General features: G+C 47.6%; 1 protein-coding gene across 4 annotated transcripts in view; it reads right to left on the bottom strand.

Annotated features, from left to right (window-relative positions):
- The window catches only part of EGFR (epidermal growth factor receptor), a 190,998-nt gene that overhangs the window by 66,796 nt on the left and 99,725 nt on the right, over positions 1 to 24,477 (bottom strand). Inside the window, exon 2 of one of the 4 annotated variants that reach the window (XM_082471510.1) lies at positions 13,088 to 13,164. The exons of the other annotated variants lie outside the window; for them this stretch is intronic. The gene's annotated coding sequence lies outside the window, so the exon portion shown is untranslated. The remainder of the gene's footprint in view (positions 1 to 13,087; positions 13,165 to 24,477) is intronic. 4 annotated transcript variants of the gene reach the window in all.

Raw genomic sequence — 24,477 nt, 5'->3', positions numbered from 1 at the left:
TTTAAAATTCTGAAATGAAAGACATCACTTTTCATTTTTATAGGATGCTGTCCAGTCCAGAGAATGGTCCTGACAACGGAAATGAAAAATCTTGAATCACAGGGCTGGCCATCAACTCCATTTGTATAGGTAGTTGAATGGCTGGTAGATCAGAAATGAATTTTACCTATTTTGGACTATCAGGAATGGATTTGGACCGGAGGAGATTTCAGAAAGCCATACTGATCTTTTATTCATTCAAGTCCAATAAATCTCTTTCGAGTACTTGGCAACACGTTCTGTCTCTGGTCATCTGTATTTTAAATACACGGACATGTACTGAATGAAAATTCATGGATAGATGAATGATACATATCAGATTATACATCAGACTCTATATCAGGTAACACAGAACTAGACCTCTATGGGACTGGAATGTTCCTTGATTGAATGTTGAATGCTGAGCAGGGTGCACTGAGGAAAGGACAGAATGCTGGATTTGGTTTAAAATCTCTCTGTGTGAAAATATACCAAGAGTGAATTTAGTGAGTCTGGCTGTTCCTTTCTAGATATATTGTGAGCAAGCGCCTCCTCCCGACCCGGGTTCTGTTTTTCTAATCTCCTAGCTGGGGACTATTGCTTACTCATGCTCAGGGCTCTCTCTCTGCACACAGGCATACTTCTGAAGTGAGTAATGCCACTTCCCTTCCAAAGGTCCGCTGGCCAAACCACTGCTTGGATGCTTTGCCTGCACTGCGATTTTGGTGCTTCTGACCTATTTCTTCAGAGCCCTGTTGCGTTCTCAGGTGATGACTTCAGCCCGACCGGTGTGGGGCAGCACAGAGTCCACGATAAGATTAGTACTTGACACTGCACAGTTGCAATGACAGTCTGCAAAGCTCTTCCTCAAGAAGGCGACCGCAGAGACCTGCCGGTCACCTGGATGAGGAAGAGCTGGTTACCCTCTCTCACCGCCGAAGCACCCACTGGAATGGGACGGTCTGCCCATCTGAAAGCTACGAGACTTGAAAGAACAGGGCAGGACAGGGGGCGGGCCGGGGTGGTAAAGGGGACACAGATGGTTAGCACAGAGGAAAGCCCAGAGGAGGGCTGGTTAAGGAAGTGGGAAATGTGAAATCCCAGACGGGGTTGGTGTCAAAGACCACTGCTTGAAACTAGGGTCAAAGTCTGACTTAGGACTGCCTGCTGTCCCTCCCCACCTTTCACCTCTGACTCGGCCTGACCCTCTTCGGCAGAGACCTGGTGAGCTGAAGGCAGCAGGAAGGTTGTGGCGAGCTCACAATCGGTGTCATTCCCAGCAACATGGCGCGGAGGTACAGCGGGGCAAGGCTGACACGTCCCCGCCCGACTCACATCCCTTCTGCTTTCCATTCTGCTCAGGCCTGCACGACTCCCTCTAATGACAAAGGCTGGGTAACACGCCCCACAGTGGGAGCTGCCCCTCTGGAGCTCATCCCAGCCCGGCCTAGGAGCGCCCTGGCCTGGGGAGCCATCATCGCCTTGGGGGTCGCTGGCCACCGCGTGAGGGTTTGTTCCCTCCTGCTCTGTGGTCCGCACCAGGGCCACGAGGGCTGTCTGTTCTTCTGATCATTCACTTCTTCAACTAAAACATATTTCATATTTTAATAAAATGGTTCTACAACTGTTGCCAGGAATGAATCCGAAGTGCTCACTGCCCTGAAGAAATGTATTCGTCCTTTGGGGAGATGACTTTACATATGAAATAGTCACAGGACATCCCACAGCCAAGCGGAGCAGAGACGCTAAAGGACCCCAGGCCGGCAAGAGGAGAAGTCGCCGACCGCGAGCTACCCGGGAACGCTCCCCGCACTCCTCACTGTCAAGCAAATGAGGCCACGCTACCCTACGTTCCCATAAAGAGCAGGCTGCCTACAAGTGCCAGCTGTTGGGCTTGGTGACCTCACTGTACCCAGTCACACCATTTGCTACACGAAGAAAGTAAGGTTCCTTCCATCTCTCCTTCCCCCCCTGCATTCCCCTCCTCTGGGCCACCTGGGGATACAAGTGATCCTTCCTGGGTTCTTGATAGTTATCTCTAAGAATCACTTCTCCACGCATTCTTCTTATTGAAGGAAATTCTGGAAAAGATTTGTAATTTGCAAGGAAATAAAAGATTTCCAATCCACAACGGGGGCGGGGTGGGGGTAAGGACCATTCTGGCAAGTATTTACTTCCCTGCAGAAGCACTGTGTTTGGGTGCTATGCGGTTGTGCATGCCTACCCTCCACCCCAAGATGGTTTGAATGTCCTTTTAAATGTGTTCATCTATTATCACTCATGTTTTAAAGAAATCAGTCTCTAGTGCACAATGGTGTTTCAAGGTCACCTCTCTAAACATACACACATTTAAGCTGGTTTACTCGTGAGCGTCAGAAAAAAACCCGAACACACAAATAGCCACTACCCCCCACCAAAACAAAAAACAAAAAACAAAAACCCAAAGCAAATGACAACAACAAAAATCCAAACAAGGGAGTAATCACTAAGACACCGGCAGAGGCCATGACACCAGTGTTTTCTTCTGAAAACCAAGATGCTCCCAGCACCCCTCCCTTTGCTCCCTGGGCAGCACGGGCCACCGTAAGGCTAGGTCTAGTTCCTCAGCTGGCCCGTGGTGTTTGGGATCCGCCCGGCCTTTGCCGTGTGAACACTTCCAAAGGCGGCCTTTGCAGAACCGCAGGAAAGCCCAGAGGAGACGACACGCAGGAGGTCACAGAGGACCTCTGACACTCCTGCGGGGGAACCCACAGGAACGAGGAGCAGGGGAAGGAAGCAGAGGTGCAGAAGGAGGCCGGTCTACGGGGGTGCTGCTTGGGAAAGCGTGGATTGTGGGGGGGAGTGTGGAGGGGACAAAGCTAGCACGGCTGAGAATTCGAGGCCGCTTCTCGAGTCTGAGCTTGCACTGTGCTGCTTCAGGCTGGAATCGCTCTCTGCGGGGGAGTCATTGTATCCTTTTTGCTGCTGGGAACAAATCAGAAGCAGTGAAAGGAGGAAAGTAATCTCCCTAAAAAGGTGATGGGCTTGATTTCACCCACCAGCAGAGTCTGCCGCTTGCTTTTTTTTTTTTTAAAGTTACTGAAACATGTCAGGTCCTCAGCACAACTATTTGAACCAGTGCTTCATACTCAGGTCATGAAGGATTTGAAAAGTCAGAAAAGGGGCAAGTTAAACACCCCCCCCTCCACCCACCGCTGCCATTCTGACTACAGAACAATAGCATGCGACTTTTACAATGACTTGTCAATGACCAATGGCCTTGGAGCCACAGGGACTGGATAAGAACTCTGGTCCCACCGCTACGGAGGTCCCTTCTCCATCACATTGAGGCTCCTTTTCTTCACCTATAAAACAGGGCCTCTTGGGAGGATTCAGTGACACATGGTAGGCTCAGTAAAGATTACTACGACTTGAATCTGAGTTAAATCTGGACCGGGTCCAGTCGAATGAATCGTTTCCTTCCTTCCAAGCACTCCCAGAGGCTGACCCCTCTGCCCTCTGCTCACGTGGCTGTCTGTGGCCTGGTGAGCAGCCGTGGCTCCTGTACTGAGGGAAGGAGCAGTGACCTTCCTGACCACAGCTGACCGGCCACGGGGACGAGCCCAGGGCTTGAAAGCGGGGGCATCTGGGCCTGTATCTGACCAGGGGGTCTGTGCCCGGCACTGAAGGCTGAGGAGGCCACACCTACTGTGTGCCTTTTAGAAGAATTCCCTGAGGAGAGCTCCAGCTTTCTGCTCAGAACATTCTCTCCTGTTGTTATTTTTCATTTAGAAGAAAGCTTCGCCTGACCCTTTGTGGTGGTTTTGTAAGTGCAGTTGGCTTTGTGTGCTGTGTCTATGCACATGTTTTTAATTAACGCTTGTTTTAAAATGAACAATTTTTTCACTTACTCCTACTTAATTTAAATATTCCTTTTAAGTTTCATTTTAAAATGGTCCCAGCGGTGGAGGCCTGCAGCCTCTCTTTCCTTGGTTTGCAGTGTGACCCAAAGCCCACCCCAATTCCTGGGCTCAGTGACTAGGAAATACTGACTCAGAAATCACTAAAAACTTCTAAGTTAACTAAGAAGAAGCCTGAGCCAACTTTCTGCCACAGAAGAATCTTGATTTTGCTCAGATACTACTGTTTCTAGAACATATAAGCTCTCCACGAGGAGCTAGCAATTCAAGGTAATAGTTTTCCTACGGAACCATCTGCTATTAGATGGGTCACGTGCCTGGAAAAATGCATGAACGAGTGATGCCAACCAGAGCTGCCTCTCACCCTGCAGGTCTGAGTCCAGAAAATACAGTCTGAAGCATCCTGTATGCTGGTCCAGAGCAGGGGCTGGCAAACTTTTTCTGAAAATGGCCAGAGTAAATATTTCTGGGTTTGCAGATGACAGGGCCTCTGTCCCAACCCTCAATCCTGCTGTGGCCCAAAGACAGCCACAGACAACAAGCAATGCCAGCCAGGCCCCACCGTGCGCCAATAAAACTTTATTTGCAAAACAGGCAGCAGCTGGATTTGGCCCCTGGGCTGTACTTTGCCGATCTCTGCTTTAGAGGAAGGCCTGACAGAAGGTGGGGAAGCATGTGATTAGAATTCCCTCTATTCTGTACTTTCTAGAAGATAAACCTGGTTAAAGTGAGTCATTTTGCTCCAAGGCCAAACTCCAGAAGGGTTTTCTTAGGGTTAAGCTCTTCCTATTTTATCCTCAGCTAAATAGAGGAATTGAAGATATACGGTACTAAGAACTTATAAGGAAGTGCGGGGCTGGAAGCTGTCATTTAAGTGTTTGGGGCAGTGAGGTTACGGTTCTGTGCGAAGCTATGTCATCTACTCTTAGAACTGGACATCAGCAAGAGGGAGGGGATATGGGGATAGATGTATATGTAGAGCTGATTCACTTTGTTGGTTTTTTTTTTTATAAATTTATTTATTTTTGGCTGCATTGGGCCTTTGTTGCTGTGCACGGGCTTTCTCTAGTTGTGGCGAGCCGGGGCTACTCTTCGTTGCGGTGTGTGGGCTTCTCATTGTGGTGGCTTCTCTTGTTGCGGAGCACGGGCTCTAGGCACGCGGGCTTCAGGAGTTGTGCCTTGCGGGCTCTAGAGCGCAGGCTCAGTAGTTGTGGCGCACGGGCTTAGTTGCTCCGCGACATGTGGGATCTTCCCGGACCAGGGCTCGAACCCGTGTCCCCTGCATTGGCAGGTGGATTCTTAACCACTGCGCCACCAGGGAAGCCCTGATTCACTTTGTTATACAGCAGAAACTAACACACCATTGTAAAGCAACTATACTCCAATAAAGATGTTAAAAAAAAAAAAAAAAAAGAACTGGACATCCAACTCCATATCCAGGAATCCTCGCTTTCCATATTCACGACAAATGGTTATCAAGTGCTGCTGGGCCTTCCGCGTGACTAAGAGTTTTAATCTTGCTAAGAGTTTGCGTAGCAGCCCACTCCTGACTTACAGCTCTATCCCAGAATTATTCCTTACACTGATGTGAAGCTAGACCCATGATAATTTCCTCTGACTTAACACAGATGCAACCGGCCCTGCAGATACTGAAGACAACAGCAGTCTCTCACTGCTGTTCTCACCGCAGTGCTTTCCCCACCCCGACTCCACCTCCGAAGCGCTCTTGGGAGTTCCACGTGTGTGGTCTCCCTTCACAGCTACACCCTCCAGAGAGGCTGCCCCATCAGCCTCCTCCTCCTGGTTCCTCAGCCCCGGCTGCCTCTCATGGATGTGCACTTGCTCATACTTGGGTGGTGAAAGCGTTCTGTTGTTTCACAGCACATCCTGTCTCTTTAAAGAATAATATGTCACCTGAGAACGACAGCAAGCATGCTGTTTCCTTTGGCTTCCCTTTAGCTTATTACACTGAGAAATTCAGCAAGCAATAAGGGATGAATAAATACTGCTAAATTACTAAAATATCTGTACTAACATCATATATGAGTTTTCAGCAGACTTGATTCACTTCTTTAAGTTTAATCACTAAAATGGCAGTTGAGCAATGAAAATGGAATCTCCACTGCATCTATTAATAGTAGGGCTGACCGTAAATTCCTCTCAGGCTTGGATGAGGAAGTATTTTTCCTTGCTCGGGTCTCTCTTAGGTTTTACTTTCTATTACATCCTCCTGGCCTAATGGAATTGGATTTGCTACTGACTGCAGGTACAGAATTCTGTTGTTGAAAGCCCACTTTCTGACTGAATGTATTTGGGATTTAACCAGAGAGACGTCTTCCAAAAACATGGTCTGTTAGAATAACAGACAAGAAAACTTATCATTGCCATCCTTGCTGCGTTATTAATTATTACCCAAGGGAATACATAAAAATAACTCACACAGGGGATTCACAAAACATACTTCATGTCTTCTCTTGAAAAAATTCCTACCTTCGACTTCTCTCTTCTGCTTTTCTCTTGCTCACAGAAGACATTTTGTAATTCTCTTCCTTGCTCGGCTTTCTAAAATAGCCTTCATTTAAGCTCAATGACCAAGGTGAAACTGCTCCACCATGAAAATAATTCTAGGCCAAAGAATCCTGGAGTGGGCTTTCCTTATCTGTTAGTGGGAAACTATTTGGATTTTTTCCCCTTGGGGATAATCGGAGACTAATCTCCAGGAGCCACATATGCGGCTTTTGATCATTGTTAGTGTCTTTCAAAATGCAGGTACCGTAAGTGAAGTTACAAGGCTTCACCAAGATGGCCTCCACCTATTTGCTTGTGACTCTGAGTCTAAGAGACTCCTGGTGGTTAAGGGAGAGCAGTGGAGTGATGGGGCTGGAGCCAAGTACCTGGGTCTGGAAAACCACCGCAAGTGAAAGCTGCTGACCCGTGCTATATGTCTTAAGTACCAAATTCAGGCTCAACAATTCACTCCAGGAGATGGGAAAACTTTTTATTTGTTCTCGTGCCAGCCCCAGATTCTTGGGCTGTCCCATTCAATCCGACAGAACATGCTGACAGAGATAAAGTCATTCCTGGCAACCTGGGGCCCTGCAGGTCCCTGCAAGGCCAGTGCTGTGTGAGGATGGTGTCCAAGGTCTTTTAAAATGGCCGGGGGGCCTAGGTGCAATGGACATATTTCAGTAAGTTGGTAATGTGTAACCTAAAGTACTTTTTTGGTTTGTTTATTTTTTGCTTTTTAAGCTGACTATCTGGTTATTGGGGCCAGTAACCAGAGAAGTGAAAAACTGTAAGTGTGTGCTTTATGTTTTGAGGACTCATCATTAAGCTGTTTGTTCTGGCACATTGTCAAATCTGCAGAAAGGGGCTGGTGGCAGCAGAAGGGGCTACCCAGTGGGGCTGTAGGAATGCCTCCAGTGGACCAATTGCTACCCTGTGGAATGGCCATGCAAACCAGACTTTTCTCCTTGAAGCCGAGAAAGTTTCCTACACAAACATTTCTTTGTAAGCTCAATTAACTTTTACAGTAATTTGTGCTTTTAGTTTAAGAACTACAGATGTTGTGTGGGTGTTGGTGAGGGGGTGGGAATGAGAGGGTAAAGGAGCAAGGATATAGATCCTCCCCCTTTGGAAAATGCCGTTAACACTTCCTTTCATGGAAAAAGCACATCAGGTTTTAGAATTACTAAAAAATTTGAATCGTTCGTAGGACGATGAGAGAAAGCCATAGCTCTTTGGTTTGGGGGAGGCCAGACTGGGCCACCTCCCAGCGTCCCGCCCTCCTAATGAGACCCAGATCTTTGTGGCATGATTATCTGGAATTGTAATTTTTATGTGGGAAACAGTCCAAAAGTTGGGGTAGCAGAACCTAGCCATTCATCAAATGCTAGCTCAATTTGCAAAAGACATACAAAACCAAAAATATTAAATAGCAATTGGGAGCAAGTATTAATGTGCTAAGGGACAGGGGAACTCTTATTAACTAGATAATAATTTAATTTTCACTGGGGAATGGTTTTTACCACTAGAAATACACATGCATTCCCCCCCCCCTTAAGTCTAGTCACTTCTTATTTAGTGTTGATTTTAGGTTAAAAGGGGGTGTTTGGGTGTTACTGGATGTTTGTGGCTGTTTCATAGGACAATTCCTAAGTCAATTTTATACCCCAAATCCCACAATACTTTACATATAATGAATGTTACATTCATTATACCCTCATCCACTTACAAATAGAATTACATTTACAAAATGCTTTATACTTCACACTTGCAAATAATCTCAACTTTCTAATTCATCTCTACCTAATACTTAAGCTATTAAAGAAAATCAACCTAATAAGGAAACTGCTGAGAATCTAGCCCACTAGGATGAAAGCCCCTTGTGACCACACCCCGCTTAGCGAGGGCAGCGCGGGGACCGCTTCCCTCCAGCGTTTGTACGGCAGATGCCCGCTGGACACCTGACCACCGTGTGCAGGGCCCAGCGCAGAGGTTGCCTGTGGTGAATGCTCCTGTCTGAGTGTGAGGATTCCAGCTCCGATGACTGCCTTTGAGCCAGCTCTGAGGGGACCGGTGGGGTCACCCCAGGCAAATCACTGCTGGCTCAGCCTCGCTTTCCCTCCTCTGTAAAATGGGGGTAAAAGTGCCACCCTCTTGGGGTCGGTGTGAGGACGAAATCGTTAGCATCTGCAAGACCGTGTCTGCTCACGGAGGCCATCGCTGTTACCACTGTCATCACCACTGTCACTGCAGCGTCCGTGTGTGTCAGGCACGCGTGAGGTCCGGGCACACGGCTGAGATAGGTCTGGCACTGTCCCTGCCTCGTGAAGCTTGCACTCCAGTGGGGAGACATACAGCTACCAAATCATGGATCAGTTCGGTGCTGCAACGTGGCTGGGAGCGTGGCTGGGGGAGGGTGTAGAGGGTCGACCCTGACGCAGTCAGAGCGGCCCTGGCAGGATTCCCTGAGCTACGGCCATACAGCTGAGCTCTTAAGGACAAGAGGAGCTTGGCCAAGTGCGGGGAAGGGCTCGGGGGGCTTTCTTGCAGCAGGAGCTGCGATTGGGGAAGGCTCCCTGGCAGGACGTGAGTCTAGCAGAGATGCAGCCCAGAGAGCCAGCGAAAGGGGAGGCAGGGGGGCCGCCAAAGGGCTTGCTGCTGAGGACTTTCCGTTCCATTTTAAAGGCACGAGAAGCCACCGACAGGTTTCAAACAAGGAGGAACATGCTCAGATTTGTGTTTAAAAAATACCTGCTGTGGGAGATCAGCGCGGTGCTTTGTGACCACCTAGAGGGGTGGGATAGGGAGGGTGGGAGGGAGGGAGATGCAAGAGGGAGGGGATACGAGGATGTATGTAAATGTAGAGCTGATTCCCTTTGTTATACAGCAGCAACTAACACAACAATGTAAAGCAATTATACTCCAATAAAGACGTTAAAAAAAGAAAAACCTGCTGCTTTTTGGAGCAGGACCTAGATGGTGCCCCGAAGAGGGCGTGTCCGTACGAGGTCCTGTGGGAGGGGACGCTCTGTGCCAACATCCTGGTGTTGCAAGATGCCCCACTGGGGAAACTACATAAAAGGTTGCACGGGGCTTCTCAGTGCCAGTTCTTACAACATGTGAGTTTCCACTTTTCCCAAAACAAGAAGTTTAATTGCGTTACTTTTTCAGAAGCACAAGCTGTAAGGCAGAAGTCTGGCAGGAACTGTCATCCTTAGAATGTGTCAGCTGTCGGAAGAGCCAAAGCCCTAGGCTGGAACCCAGTGCTGGGGGCAATGAGCCTGGTTTCTGGCGGTGCCCTGGTGACAGCGGACTCTTCACCTCTAAGTGGGATATCAATAGCTTGTAATTTTCAAACGCTGCGATTTTTTTCTTGTAAAGAGGAAAGCCATTATTTTTTTTAAAAGACTACCATATCTTTTTTTTTTTTTTAATTGGGGTATAGCTGCTTTACAATGTTGTGTTAGTTTCTGCTGTACAGCGAAGTGAATCAGCAACATGTATACATAGATTCCCCTCTTTTTTGGATTTCCTGCCCATTTAGGTCACCACAGAGCATTAAGTAGAGTTCCTGTGCTACACAAGCGTGCAGTTTCTACGGGGCACAAGAATTATGTTTCTCTATGCCATGTCGCACGCACCTTCGTAAAATTAAATAATCTCCCTCTTCTAACTTAAACAAGAGGCCTTACTGCCCCGTGGAGATGGGCCCAGAAGATCTCCAGAGCAGTGTGGGGAGACCAGTTAGGCAGTTGCAGAACAGTCTAGAGCCTCAAGACGCAGAGTGGGGTCTGCAGACTGGCAGCGTTGGCCTCGTCTGGGAGAGCCTGTTAGAAATGAAGAGTCCTGGGCCCATCGCAGACTCACAGAATCAGAATGTGCATCTTAACCAGGTCTCTAGGAGACGCCCCTGCACTGAGCTTTCCGAGCCCGGCACTAGCATGGTGGCAGGGTCACGGGCAACCCCGACAGGTGTTAAGGAGTTTGAATCCACAAAACTGGGGAGAGCTTGTTACAGAAGCACAAAAGAGGCCTTTCCAAGTAAACATCTGGACTGTTTGAGCTCGTCATGGCAGCAAGGAAAAACAAAAGGCCTAGATAATAGGGAAAGACCTTGAGTTCAGTCCAGACCGGGCGAGAGGGGCTGCCCGCCTTGCCTGAAGCCTAGTCTCCCTGCTCGGGCTGCAGATGACAGCGGTGCATCCTAGGGACAAGCAGGTGGTGATGGCTCCCGACCGTCAGCCAAGTGCACTGCCCACAAGGCTCCATCCTTTGAGTTAGTTACGCCGAGTCCAAACCTGCATATCATGACAATGCAGACTTCAAAAAAGTCCCCAGATCCATGGTATTCACACAGGACCCCCTATAGCTTTCTAACTGGGGGCCGCAACCAAAGGATATCCTGAACAACATCGTAATTGTAGAGCTTAAATTCGCAATTTTGAGATTCTGTAAACACCAACAATGTCAAACAAGTCTCCAGAGCCCGGGTCCACACTTTATGTGGGGTTCAGCCTCCATCGTGAATAACTGAGTCAATCTAAGGCCTACGTGTGCCTATACAAAAACCTGGTAGAGATTTGAAACATACTGATTTCAATAAAACATGCTGAAACAAAGCTTTTAGATTTGATTGAAGTAGTATGGAATGTCACAGGGACATTTTGTGCCAATAGCACAGGGGGAAAATATCGACAAGTCTGGACATTTTAAAACCATGACTGATCTAGAGCAGAGTTTTCCTGTAACTGAAGCTATAGCTTTCCTGTTCATGTCCCTATTCCTTTATGCACCCTCTCTAATTAGGCTTTAGAAACACACACACACACACACACACACACACACACAGAGCTTTAATTTTGTGTTTGAGCTGGGAAAGTTCAGTTGCTCTAGTCTTTCATTACATTTCCCCCATATTTTGATCCCTCTCTGTCTTATCCTATAGGCTTTCCTTCTCAGAAACTGCATCTTAGATTTAAACTGACACTGACACTTATACTAGTGAGACACTGCAGCTCTAAAGCTCCTCTTACAAAGCCTCATGAAATGAAGCACATGATAAAGATGGGATGAAGCTCTTCAAGACGGTGCCAGCAGTCGTCTGTTACATAAGTAACCTCTGAAAACACTTTACATGGAGGTACACTTCAAGTATGAAGAAATGCATTTTCCCACAGACTCTATTCTAAACAGAAAGTAAAAACCAAAATCCTTAAGAGAATATATCCTTTCTGGGCATATAATCTTGAGCAGAAATATGCAGTATTTTTAGTTAAGTTTTCTTCATGTTTGTTTATCAAAGGAATGATTATGCTGATTACTGTAAGTGCATTTTGAATGTTAATTTCTTAATTGCTTGCATAGATATTTATGTGCAAAAAATACCTCTTTTACCCCTTGGCTTTCACCACGGCATCACCATCATTCCACAAATTCACCTGAGACTTACTAGGTCACACCAAGAAGGGTCTGTAGCCGCACATCACATTTTTTCCATACAAGAAATTTAAGACACAGCCTGGTAAAACTGGAGGAACCAGGTGGGTCATTTTCAATATCTTCTATAGGAAGCCCGTAGATTAAAAAGGAATTCGTGACCTAGTCTTGTGACTTCTTTCCTGATCAGAGGCCATCACTCTAAAACAACCCAGCATGTGGATTATGTTAATGTGATCTTTGCATCAAAGGTGTGCTACTGTAAACTATTAATTAATTAACCAGTCAATTCATCTGTCACCATATACTGAACACAAGGCACTTGTGCACTGGCCCCTGCCCTGAAGGAACTCCGCCCGTGGCAGAGACAGGACGCGACATGCTGGAAAGAAGTTACGGCAACTGCTCAGGCTGCTAATTCTCAGCTAAGCGAGGATAGAGGGCACCTTTAAAAAAGAAGCTTCCTAAAGGAGCTGCTGCTTGAGTGTATTGTGAAGAGTAGCTTTTCGTTGTGCAGAGGAACAAGGGGGAGACAGAACAGAGGAACAGAACATGAGAAGACTCGAAGAAGGCGGGAAGAAACAGGGAGACACAGGTCCATTCGCTGAGCAAGGCGTCATCCTGATGCCAGCCCAGAACAGCGGCTCCAGAAGTGAGCCGGGCACTGATTAGGAGGAAGGAGCACACAAAGGGCTGGCAGTGGGGGGAGGGCCTGTGGCTGGCAGGCAGGCAGGCAGGCAGGCAGGGGCCGCGATCACCAGATCACCGTGCGCGCTGCCAGAGGGCAGGGAGGACGGGTGCCACAAGGGAGGCTGAGGGCTGGGAGCACAGGAGGCCAGTGAGAGGTGTGGGTGTTGGGGTCTCCGAGGGCTCTTAGGGAGGAGATTCCCATACTGCTTATTTCACAGAGTACCTAAGTAAATTGATATCGTTTCTTTCAGAAAGTGGGCTCAGATCCACCCTCTAAATCTTTTGGGGTTGGACTCTAAGGGTCTGAATTGACTTTAAAAAAAATCTAACAGTGTTATCTATTTAATTTTTAAAAATTGTATCGTGTTAAGACACTTAACGTGAGACCTACCCTCCAAACCGGTTTTAAGCGCACAATACAGCGTGACTCGATGGGATCGGACGGCAAGGAGCCCCCTGCACAGAACAGACCCTGACAAATACACTTGTTAGACGGCTGAACTAATTACAGCGCACACTCGATTGCATCACTGAAATACCTTTTTAGTCTGGTGAAGGGGAAGGCCTTCTAATACGAAGATCAATTAAATGACGTTATCCAGGAAAGCTTGGTAATCTAAAACAAAAGATAAAAACCACCCATTATGCTGCAGGGTGGTGTATTTCTAGTCTGTTTTTAATGGTGATTCTCTGAATGGAATTCAGATAGAGAAAGAAAGTAATAGGGGTGGTGGCCGGGCTGGGGCATGGAGCGAAAGAGCAGCAGAAAGCATGGCCCGGCCGGCTGGCTACGGGGACCAGTGCAATCTCTAGAAGGGCAGGATCTTCTGTTCTTCTTGTCATGGAAAATGCCAAGACGTCCAAGATATCCCTCTAACGGCCAAGCCACTACCTGACAGGAAGGGATGGCGCGGTGCCATGGACAGGACACGCCCTACCTGCCCTGCGCCGGTGCGGGGAGGAGAAGTCCCGTCTGCTTTTCACCTCCTCTGTTGAAACAGCTTCTGAACGCCAGCGGCAAGGACGGCAGGACAGCCCCGTCCTCGGGTGCCTGATGGAAGCAGCTCACCTCTTCTCTGGTATCAGACCTTCACCCCCAAAGCTACTCACGGCTGTGCACTCAGAGGTCTGGATTGCACAGGCTTTCCAAAGACGACAGCGTGAAGAATTTCTGCTTCGACGTTCAGCTGGGGGCTTCCTTACCCTGAACGGTCTGACACATTTCCCTATGTTGTAACACTTGGATCGGGTTCATGGAGTCGTCCCCACTTTCAAAACAGATGACCTTCTCACTAGAAGATTCACTTATCTCTTTCCCCTCAGCCCCGTAAACCAGTCCAGCAAAGTCCTAACTTGCAACAAACAGGCAATTCACTCTACCAGACAACACAGTTATCTAATCTCCCAAAAATGACACCTGGCAAGTTTCTAACCATAATGCCATTTGACTCGTTTCCATCAACATTTCTTCTGACAAGCAATATTAATAATGCCTTTTAAGTCTGAAGGCTCCATAACCAGTGGAAAATAAAATAATAACAATTGGCATCCTGACAAGCAGCCTCTGTTCCGAATGAGTGTTTGAAGATTGCCAGCGGAGTTCCCAGGAGAACGAACGAGCCCTTGCGTCACTCATCAAACGTTCACTGGCCCCAAATGCGAGCCAGGCCCTGTGCTTGTTACTGGAGGGGTGAACGGTCTTCGCCCTCACGGAGCTGACAGTCTGGGAAGAAAGACCGACACTAAACACAGGTGGGGATTCCTGACACCACTACTGATTTGCAGGGCAATGAGTAGATGCCTTTCCAGATGGGTCGAAGCCACATAAATGTCCTCATGGAGGTCATGCATTCTTTTCTCTATCAATGTGAACAACTTTCAGATGAAAGAGTGGAAGTGATTATTTGTCCAAGAAAGCAAGCACTTCCTTTTGCCATTAATCAAGTTGCCCAACACCCCTGCGGGCCCCTAACCTGGGAGATGCAGCCGCTGCAGCGCGCTGTCACACACGGCGGGAGGACGGAGAGACACAACAACGCGAGGGAAAAACCCAGAACGCAAGCCTGCTCCGGCCAGGTGGATGGCCTGGGGCCCATCCAGGCTCACACGAAAGAAAAAGCGTCCCCAGTCATATCTAGCCACCTGATTAGAGCACTGACCTCAGCAATAATCAGACTCCAGGAGCTCAGGACACCGCTTCTCAAGCCCTGGAGGGCCTATGAATTAGCCGAGATTTTGTTAAAATATACCACCAACAAGGAGAGATGAAGGAGACTGGAGAGCTGGGGCAGGGCAGTCCCCCAGGCCACGAGGCAAAAGTAGACACCACGTTGTCCAAAGCTGCAAAAGCTTGGAGCAGGTAAGAGGAAAGGCACGGACCAGATCTCAACTACAGAGCAGTCTCCGAACCTTTCCCAGATGAGTTTCAGTGGCGTGGTGAGAACACACGGATTATATTCTGAGGAAATGCACACACTGGCTAGGAGGAGAAAATGCACAGTGACAGTTTCTTCTCACGTTTGCTGGGGTAAGACCATCTCTGACTACATTGCAATTTGAAATTCTAGTTTCCAAGGATTAAACATTTGTTGGAGATATGCAACTTTAGAGCCAACATTACTTCCATATATTTTCCCCAACTTTACTCAGGCATAATTAACAAATAAAAAGTATATCTATTTAGGATGTACAATGTGACGATTTAATAACACACATGTTATGAAATGATTGCCATAATTAAGTTAATACATCCATCACCTCACAGAGTTACTGTGTGTGTGTGTGTGTGTGTGTGTGTGTGTGTGGTGACAACACTTCAGATCTACTCTCTTAGCAAATTTCAAGCACACACGACAGTATTATTATCTATAGTCACCATGCAGTTTTAAACACTCCAAAGGCTGTGTTGGGATCAGACACTTAGGTCATATCCTATCCTATCAAAGAAAGGGAGAGTCTGAGGTTGAATTCTGAGCCTGTAATCTCACTGTGTTACATGTCATGGGAAAGGATTTGCAGACCGTCACACAGACTGTGCATGCAGAGAACAGAGTATTAGAGAAGTATTAGCATTAGAGAAGTATTCGTATTAGAGAAGTATTAGCATCAGAGAAGTATTCGCATCAGAGAAGTATTCGTATTAGAGAAGTATTCGTATTAGAGAAGTATTCGCATTAGAGAAGGCCTTCAAAAGGCCTGCATTTCACAGCATTCATATTCTTATCAGATTAGACAACATTATGAAATTAAGGTCTAAATAATGATACCTTTCTTGCAGTAATAAATGTAGTAACACTTTAATTGTAAAATGAGCAGTGGGGAAGGGGCAAGTGTTTGCAGGCTTACCTGAACTCCCCACGGACCTCTATTCTTTTCTCCTTGCCTTTGGAGCAAAGGTAGGATTTGTCAAAAATAAAAATAAAAACATTTTTGGAGTGTATTTTTAAACTCTAGCTTTCCAGTAAGAATCTGTAAAGTGAAACCACCAATTTTCCTGCCAGTTTGGCACCGAGAGCACATTTACAGGGACGATTTGGGCCTTCTGATCTGCCACTTCAGTGTCCCGCCACCCCTGGAGCCTTCCCGAGGGACCAGCTCACACCGCTGACCCCAGGGCTGTGAGTGACTGCCTGACTTGCCGTGTGCCGGTGGATGTGAACTTTCTGCGGCGCAGGCACTGTGTCCGCTGGACTTGCTGCGGCCGCGTCACTGACACCTGGTCGGGGGAGGGTGGCAGCTGATACAAGGCTGACCCAGTGGGAAGCAGCTTCCCCAGCAGTGGGCGGACCTGCTGGGCCCACCCTGCTCTAGCATTTCTGCTGAAAACCTGCAGGGGGAACTTCCTTCTAAGTATTTTATGAAGACAAATAAAGGATTCATTAATAAAAACTTAACATGTGCTGGAGACTTGCGAAGCTCTCAACGGTGTGAGAGCGCACGTGCGGTTCCAACGTGGATTTACAGACGTGAAGGCTGGGGGGGGGGCGTCAGCCCATTTCCTTGGTGTCCGTCAAGGGCATCCTACAAGACGCCTGTGGACCAGTCTGAGAAGGCGGCCCACGGACGGTACCTGCTGCGGAGGGTCTGGGCGACTCCACAGAGCTCCTTCCGTTAGGACAGGGCCGTGATCCGGACGCACGTGTCCCCTCACTCAGTGCCCGGTCTCCAGGGTCGCCCTGGCTTTCCTAGGACCAAATGTTCCTCCACGCAGCAGCCGCAGCCAAAAGGCCTTCTGTTTTGACAAGCTGCCTTGTTTGATTCTTGCAGCTTAACTGTAACATGCTTCTTCTTAATCGTGGAAGTTAGAGAGGACGGGTTTTCCCAGAGGAGGAAATGCCCCTCCCTTCTAGAATGTTACATCTTTCTTTGGGTGCCATGAATCTCTCTTCCACTCACACATTCATTCAATAAACATTTACTGATCTAAAATGGGGGCAAGGAAACCTTTAACCACACCCCTCTCGCACTTTATAAACCATTGGAATCAAAAGAGCAAATACATTTCCTTTCGAATTTGCTGAATAGTTGTCATTGGTATGAGAGGTGTTAGATTTATTGTGGACAAGATAGAAGTTATATTAACTGCATATGTCAGAAGTTATTTTCATTTTCATTACGGCTTAAATACAGATTTACACTGTATTGACCAGAGGCACCAAACAGTGTGGGACCAGCACGAGTTCTGGAATCAGAGGGTCTGAGTTCTAGAAGCATCCAGGCCACAACCACCTGTAGGGTCTCGGGAGAGTCATTCTACCCCCTGAGGCTTAGTTACGGTTTAATGGAGTGAATTGTTGGGCTGGAGGATTTCCACGCTTTTTTTTTTTTTGGCTGTTCTGTGCGGCATGTGGGATCATAGTTCCCTGACCAGGGATCAAACCCCTGTCCCCTGCTTTGGAAGCATGGAGTCTTAACCACTGGACTGCCAGGGAAGTCCCCACGTTCTCTTTTAAGTGTCATCCTCTAGGATTTAGGGAATGGCCCTGGGAAAAGTGTGAAGATTCATATCGTCTAGGGAGAGAACAAAGCAAAGAGACCACATGTCAGCTCATGGCCCTTGGCCAGAGTTGACTGTGGCCCATGGCCTTACACAACCCTCACGCTTTGCTGAAGAATACAAGCTTTTCTGTAGCAAATGTGAATTTTTTAAAAATCTGCAGGGAGTGGGGTATAAACAACTAACCATTATTGAATGTGGTGCCTCAGGCCTTTTCTGTTTTCTGACATTATGTCATTTAATCTTCACTTAATCCTGTCCTTTATTCCAATTTTACGAAAGGAGAAACCGAAGTTTAAAGATAAGCTACTCAGTTGACAAAGGGAGAAGCAATATTCAAGCCCATCTCTGCCTTATAGCCTGTTCCAGGTCCCATGCTGCCTCCTTGGCATAAAGGCTATATTTATAAATTTAAGAAAATTAATTAATTTTAAGAAGGTTAATGAATACTGACTTTCACCATTAGATTTCCAGGAGCACAGTCATCAGAATAGTTAAAATAAGAAAATCAGACAACATAAGCATCGGGGCAGATCCAGAGCACCTGAAACTTTCAAACACTGCAGGTGGAGTATGGTTTGCTAAAACCACTTCAGAAATTTTTTTTGTAGTATCTACTAAAGTAGAGCAAACCTACACCTGACGACCCAGCAATTCCTCTCCTAGGTACCCAACAGAAATGCAGAGGAGTGCACCCAGAAACACGTGCGATAGTATTCACTGTCTCATAACTGCAAAAAAGAGAGTAACTCAAACGCCCGTCAATGGTAGATGGACAAATGCAGTGTAGAATTCTCTCATAACGGACTATACAGCTACGAAGGAGAGAAATACAACTCCATAGAACAACATGGACAATTCTGAACACATAATGTTGAGTGAAAGGAACCAGACCCACCAGAGTACTTGCTGGATGATTCCATTTATACAAAATTCAAGAATAGGCAAAACCAATCCATGGTATTAGCATTAAGATAGTGGTGACCATACCCCAGAAGGAGACACAAGAGGCTTGTTATCCTGATCTGGGTGCTGGTTACAAAGGGGGGTTTGGTTTGTGAAATTCATCGAATCGCACCCCTTTGATCTGGGCACTTTTCTGACTCTACGTGATACATGAATTGAAATATTCCTTGAAAAAATTCTAGGACTGCTGCTCCCTATAAGAAAAGCTGCCTGGGTTGAACAGAATCCCCCGTCAGGAATCAGGCTTTCCGAAGGGGCCATGCATGGGGCTGGCAGAACACACGAACAGGAGATGCCCGCGGGGGCCAGGACAGTGCGGTGAGCTCAGGACCCTTCACGGCCTCTCACCAAGTCACCTGCAAAAGAGGAGAGCTGCCAGGGCTGCAGTTCTGAGCACAGTGTGGGCACAGAAATCTCACTCATCTACCCTGGGTCGGAAGCAGAGAGGGCCTGGACGTTCCCCGCACTTGAGATCAGGGATCCACCTGCACGGAGAGGCGTTTAAACAAAGAACACGCATGGTTCTCTCAAATCCATGCCCTCAAGTCTCCCTTTTCCCAGGGCAATCTCTCCTTTCTAGCATGATTAAGCTGTATTTTCAAGTGTCAAACAAGTAAGGTTACAACAATAACCATGGACCCACACACTCTGCCCCTTCTTCCAAATTGAGGAAGCTAATAAAACACCCTGAACCCTGACTTGCGGACACTTCTTTCCAACTTCAGACGCTTATCTGTGTTCTGGGACCCTGTGCATCTTCCTACACACACCTGCTGTCATTTAAAACGTAAAATTTTAACAATACATGATTGCCCTGAGGATTATGAAATTTACTGAGGTCAATCTCCATTCCAGTTATGCAGTCCAGGGGTCAACCAGTCCAAGTACCCAGCAACGACACCGGCATGTCGTTGTGCAAGTGGAGTTACATGGAAGAGGGAAGGGCACACAGGAAGTTCTCCATGTAACGGACAGAGTTGATGTAAATACATTCCCGGGTCTGATCAGCAGTAGCCTGAGCGTCTGAAGGGAACCTGTGGGTGGGGAGTGAAACCTTCAGGAACCCGCGTTCCGCGGTCCCAGGGGCCCCTGTGCCAGGCCTGAGGGATTCCTAACAGCCTCCACCTCCGAGAAGCCTTCCAGGAAACCCTTCAGATTTACAGATCTGTGAGTCACTCTGCAATCCTGTGACTGATTACAGGATCTATTTTTAAAAGGCAGAAGCGTTAAAGTCTTAGGTAATGATAAATATAACTTCTTCAATGTGATACAGGACAATACACATTTATTAAACAGAATTCATAAAAACAGCAACCACTGAATATGTACTCTGTGTGGGCACCGTGCGTGGTGTTTCTGCAGTTATCCTGGTAGGTAAGATCCTGCTTCACAACAAGCCTATCGTGGCGTTAAGAGATCATGCCTGTCAAGAGCCTGATGCACTTTTATTGTACTTTTGTCTAAGTAGAGTCTTGGTGATATTTTAACTTAGGGTATTTTTTGAAATCATCTTAGGTTTTCATGTAAACTTAAAGAATAATAAATAAAAGGCTGCAATGTTTCATTATTTCTATGAAATTTCCTTCTCTCAAAAGCTGATATTTACATAGCTTGTAACAATGTATTTCATTCTTTTTGAAAGGCCAGGAAAAACCCCCCAGAAACACACATATTAAGACTTCGAGTCTATTGGACACGGTGCCATAGAAGAGAATGAATTCTCCAATTACATCAAATCCAATGGTTCCTTATGATAAAAATTAGAAATGGACATTTAAAAAAATAGTATTTGTTTAAAAAATTGCTGAATGTCCAATATTAAGAAACTATTATATATAAATGATTGCACATAGATATAAAATTGAGTGCTCTAACAATGAAACATCTTTTTAAAACATTAAATGCTACAGAAAAATCTCAGGATATACTGTTAATGAGTAAAAAACACTTATACATACTAATCTGTTAACAGTGGTTGTCTCTGGACGCCAAGGTTTTTATTTACTACATGGCCATTTTCCAGGACGGCCATGTCTTACTTCTTAAATGGAAGACAAGGTATTAAGTGCTGAGAGAAAGGGAAGCACCATTCTCAGTGTCTCTGGGGGGGCATTTCCCCCCCAACCCCGGGAACCTTCAAACCCCCGCCCCCAAGAAAGGGCCCAGACCTGGGAAACAGCGAGTCGGGTGAGCCTGGGCCAGCAGCGTTTCTTCAAAGCTCCCCAGGTGGCCACAGGCTACCACAGTAAGGCATGTGTCCTGCTTTCTAGAGGTCTGCGGGCCTTTGGGTGGGACTTGAACTCCTATCAAAACATTCCAGAGCCCATACACAGCCCTGCTTCTTACCAATTCACCTTGGGGTCTCTGTCGCAGATAAATTGCTTGTATCAGAATTGAAGTTCTGTGAATATACGGGGCTAGAATGTTGAACAAAAGCTGGATTTCTGAGGTATGTTTTTGGATCAATAGTGAACCTAATTAAAGCTTTCAATGAATTTCCCCCTATTGATTCCTTATTGGAGGACATCCATTGAAAAAATATTGGGAATGTGGAAAGAAGGTGATTTACTTGTCTACAGGGCAAAAGAATAACGTTTCTACACGTCCAAGACTTTCCACACTTTCAGAGGAAAAAGGAGACCAAAAGGACCCCCTTGCCAACACCCAGGAGAGTAAGAGCTGGGCATACATCTCGCTGTGCCCTTCACCTGGAAGACGAGCGACTGCCTGGATGCCAGGGGACTTGACTAGGAAGTGTTTTCACGGGACGAACACGTTTACCGGGCACTACCTGTGCAGGAGCGCACACGCTATCTTATTCAGTCGCCACGACCATGACACAGGGTGAGCAGTCCTATCGGACTGGGTCACTAGTAGCCAGAATGCTTAGGGAATGAGCTGGCCCAGGGCACTGAACTCTCCACGTAACTGAAGCTGAGTGACAAACCTGACTCGCGCGAACCTTTCCGTGTGCGAGGGAGTCACTGTTCTGCCGGCCCAGGTGCTTCTCTTAGCGCTTTGGCTCCAGGGTCTGGTCCAGTCACCCCCTCATTTCACTCGCAAAAGTGCGCTAGTTTGGAGGGAAAAACTGTATGGACATCCTGAATCTACAGGGCATAATTTCACCTTCCTTTGATGACTGCCCCAGGATCACCAGGATAAAATGAGACCTGCCTTTAGAAGATGGGACCGGAACCCAGGGACTTGGGCGGCAGTTCCTGCGTGACTGTCAGGCTGTGCGTCTGACGAAAATCACACAGGACTGAAGGTCAGGAGACGGATTCCAGGGCTGGCTCTGCCACGAAGTGCCCGGGCGACCTGGGCCGGTTACAAAAGCCCTCTGGACAGCAATTTCATAGCCTAACAAGGATCGTCGTGATGTCACATTTTAGACAGTATTTTGCAGCCCCTCTTTCTTGTTTTTCAACTCTAGTAGCAAGCCTCGTAGGAAGACCCCCCTCTCACCTTTCATGGGAGGTGACCGAGGCCCAGGTGGGCTTTCTGATTCGGATCCGTGCAGCCCTTCCTTCCTCAACGCTTCCCCATCTGCGCAGAGCCTGCCACGGAGCCCCACGGGGCTCATTCTGAGGCCACGTCCAGACGATGCTAAAGGCCTTGATTGAAAGTGACAACCCCCAGCTAATCGTCTGTTTGTTTTGACTGCGAATTATGGGTTTGAGCAATGGCCCCCTCCCACCAGCTGCCTGGTCACCAGGCTGTCGTGTCCCCATAGTTGGCCCAAGATTCTGTTGCCCGCCGTGACCACGGGACCAGGGAGGACACAGAGCGGCGGCCGTCAGAATGTCCCCAAGATCGTGTTGATGTCACCGTGAATATCCATGAGATGCAGACGGGTGGAACACTCACTTTGTGTGGGTTTTTTCATATATCTTTGGGAGGTCACTGTGGCACACAGGTTAAAGGCTTGCTGTTATTGTGGTGGGCTTTTTCCAGCCTGAAAAGGAGGAGGTAAAGGGCAGCTGCCCTTTTGCCCACGAATCCTGTGCACTGCTCAGTGGACGGCTTTCAGGTAAGGCCGGGGTTGGCAGCGGTCATGGAAGAGTCCAGCTCTAGCTCTGCCAGGCCTTAGCGCGAGCTGTCAAGCCGCCCCTCCAACCCCATCCCCCCAAGCCCCTGCACCCCCTAAGAGCAGCTCTGGGGTGCCCTCAGGCGGAGGGAGACAATGTGGACAAAAGCACTTAGCACAATGTCTGGCACAGGGGAACTATGATTGGGGTACACCTTTCACTTTTTCCCTGTTTTAAAAACATTTCCGGGCTTCCCTGGTGGTGCAGTGGTTGAGAGTCTGCCTGTCGATGCAGGGGACACGGGTTCGAGCCCTGGTCTGTGAAGATCCCACATGCCTCGGAGCAACTAGGCCCGTGAGCCACAACTACTGAGCCTGCGCGTCTGGAGCCTGTGCTCCGCACCAAGAGAGGCCGCGATGGTGAGAGGCCTGCGCACCGCGATGAAGAGTGGTCCCCACTTGCCGCAACTGGAGAAAGCCCTCGCACAGAGACGAAGACCCAACACAGCCATAAATAAAATAAATAAATAAAAAGAATTAAAAAAAAAAAAAAAAACCTTTCCTTTTAGTGGCACCATCCTAAGCCCTCCTAAATGTGGCATTTCCACGGTGTTTACCTGGTGGGCCGCTGACGTAAGAGGCCAGGCCGCTCCCCAGGGTAACACTCCTCTATTTGATCTTATCTTATTTAACTGAACACATTTACTCTTGAGGTGAGGCCAGCACACCTAACGGTTCAAGCCAAGGAACTCACCTCTGTAGGATTTTATTCAATCCGGATGGTAACAATATTTTTAGTGCTTTTTAGACCACATTTTAGGCAATTTTAAACCTAAGACATTCACTGCCGCATTTTATTCAAGAAGGCTGGTAGGTCCTCCTGGGAGCCTGTCTGAATCCGTGGAAACAGCAGGCTCAGGAAACGGAAATCCAAGTCTAATAAGAAAAAGGTGTGAGGTAAGAAAAAACAGCCAAGGAAGCAGGATGAAACCTGACTCACCGGGCAGCTGCCCCAAACCCGTTACTGGGGGTTGAAATCATAGCCTGGTGGATTGAGCCCAAACCACAAAGTGTCTAACGAACGAAGCACAGCACTGCAGCTCTGGTCACTTTGCTGTTGGACGGTTGGAGCTGGAGGACCTGGCCGGCCAACTCGGGGTGCTTGTATTTGGTACCTAACCCAGCTGGCAGGAATCTTGGGAAGAGTATGGGCAGCTGTCTGCTAGCATTCAGCAAGTCCAAATCCAATTGCTATGGTTTCTGAACCAGTTCCTGGGATATAAATGGAAGGGGGAAAAGGGGCAATGATGCTTCCAAGAATAAAAGCAGTGTAAGTCTGGAAACTCCCCAAAAACTCTACTCACTGGGAGGAAGCTTTTCTGAAGGCACTTGAATCCCCTTCAGTTCTGCACACTGCCAATGGAAAATGAAATCACTCCCTTCTTGGCTCTGAAACGGTTCTCTAGCTACTTCACACCTGGGCCCAAGATCTGCCAGGGGCCAGCTGGTCATTGTGCAGAGTCTGGTGGCTGATGGCCAGAAAGAGGCAAGAGAAAGGAAAGCGGAGCTAAAATTGGTCCCAAATACAGTCTGAAAAGCAGTATTTGAAATTCGACTTCCGGGTGTGAACAGGAAGCAACGTGGAAATGCAGTAATTACAGGACTGAGAGTGGCCTGGGTCCCTGATTCTGTTCATGCACATACAGTCTCTTATGAATATCTTAGGTTATGGATACATGTTAATTGAGCTCTCTCTCTCTATATATAACTAAATAATCTTAAGACACTTAAGATTTAAGACAAAGGCCTATAAATGATTGAGGGCGGTGCTGATGCAAGCCTTGGTTTGTGCCCAATCTCTGCTGCCTTTCCCCTGGTGGGGCTGGGAGGGCTGCCCCAGCGGCCGGCCTGTCCCTGCAAGGCTGGACGGGCTTGGCTGT

This window comes from Balaenoptera physalus (genome assembly GCF_965194825.1).
Source record: "Balaenoptera physalus genome assembly, chromosome: 8".
NCBI classification, from domain to species: domain Eukaryota; kingdom Metazoa; phylum Chordata; class Mammalia; order Artiodactyla; family Balaenopteridae; genus Balaenoptera; species Balaenoptera physalus.
Note: the sequence above shows the minus strand (reverse complement) of the source record. Positions and strands in the feature narration are given on the sequence as shown.